Raw genomic sequence first — 1,459 nt, forward strand, 5'->3', positions numbered from 1 at the left:
GCCTTTGTTGTATTTGAAATCCTGGGGGAGGTCCTTGAGATTGTTGCACATTTGAATTATTGCTCCACCTGAAATTAGGATGATTTCTCCACCCCGGATTGTATGTGTTTGAGTAAGGATCATTCTGAGGATTCCTTCCTTGAAGGGCATTTTCTTGCTCTAGCATGTGCTTTGCAAAAGATTGGTCTTGAACTTCCTCTTTGCTTCCTAGAGGGCCAGTCACTGCCTGTTGAAGCAAAGAACACATAACATCAAGTTTTGCATTAATCTCATTATTAGTACTTACCTCAGAGACCACAGCTTTCATAGGAGCTCCTCTTCCTTTATTGTAGCTCCATTGTTGAGAGTTGGTACTCAAAGATTCAAAGAGAGTAAAAGCCTCATCTGCTGTTTTGTTCATCAGTCCTTCTCCACTTGTTGCATCTACCATCATCCTTTCGGAATCAAGCAAACCTTCATAGAAAGATTGCATTTGCATCCAACTCTCTATATTGTGGTGTGGGCAAGAACTCATCATCTCCTTGTACCTCTCCCAGCATTCATGAAAAGCTTCTCCTTCTCTTTGTGTGAAACCAAGAATTTCCTTTCTAATCTTGTTAGTCTTTTGAGCTGGAAAGAATTTCTGCAAAAACTTATTAGAAAGCTCATCCCAAGTACGAATTGAAGCATTAGGCAAAGAGTATAACCATGACTTAGCCTTATCTTTTAAACTGAATGGGAATAGCCTCATCTTAATCTGCTCATCATCAAGTCCTTGAATTTTGATTGTAGCACATATTTCAAAGAATTGCTTAACATGCATGTAAGGATCCTCAGTGGTATTACCATAATAAGTTGGAAGAAGATGAATCATACCACTTCTAAGCTCAAACCTGTCAATTGTGAGTTGAGGATAGACGATGCACGAAGGTTGATCAGTGACTTTGGGGATGGAAAATTCACGCAGGGGTTTCCTAGGTTGGACAACAAGCGCACCACCTCCTTCATCATTATTGTTGTTGTTTGGAATCTCTGCCATCTTGCTTGAACCTTCAGATTCGTAGCTCTCAGATTCAGCACTTAAAGAACTATAATTCCTCCTCAAACCAACACGTACAGCAAAAGTTCCTGGTGAAATTGGCTCAGAATCAGATTCGGACATATATGCACACACAAGAAACCAATTAGTGCCTTCAAATGGAGATAACAACTAAAAAGAAAAACAGAATACAGAAATAAAAACCAACGAAAACAAAAACAAAAACACTCAAAGTAATCTAACTATAGCACCATCGTTACCGGTTCCCCGGCAACGGCGCCAAAAACTTGTTGAGCCTATTCCTAACAACTAAAATGAGTTATTAAAAATAGAAACTTCAATTCTCGCAAGTGCACGAACCATTTATAGTATAGCTTATGAAATACGAGGTCGATCCCACGGAGAATGGTAACTTGGTTGCAAGTTAAACTACTTAGAATG

General features: G+C 39.3%; 1 non-coding gene across 1 annotated transcript; it reads left to right on the top strand.

Moving 5' to 3' along the window:
- Positions 1 to 488: 488 nt before the first annotated feature.
- LOC148295740 (small nucleolar RNA R71) lies at positions 489 to 595 on the top strand. The gene has a single exon (XR_015834898.1). It is a non-coding gene; the product is annotated as a small nucleolar RNA R71 (small nucleolar RNA).
- Positions 596 to 1,459: the final 864 nt, after the last annotated feature.

This window comes from Prunus avium, chromosome 3 (genome assembly GCF_965620075.1).
Source record: "Prunus avium chromosome 3, drPruAviu1.hap1.1, whole genome shotgun sequence".
Lineage (NCBI taxonomy): Eukaryota > Viridiplantae > Streptophyta > Magnoliopsida > Rosales > Rosaceae > Prunus > Prunus avium.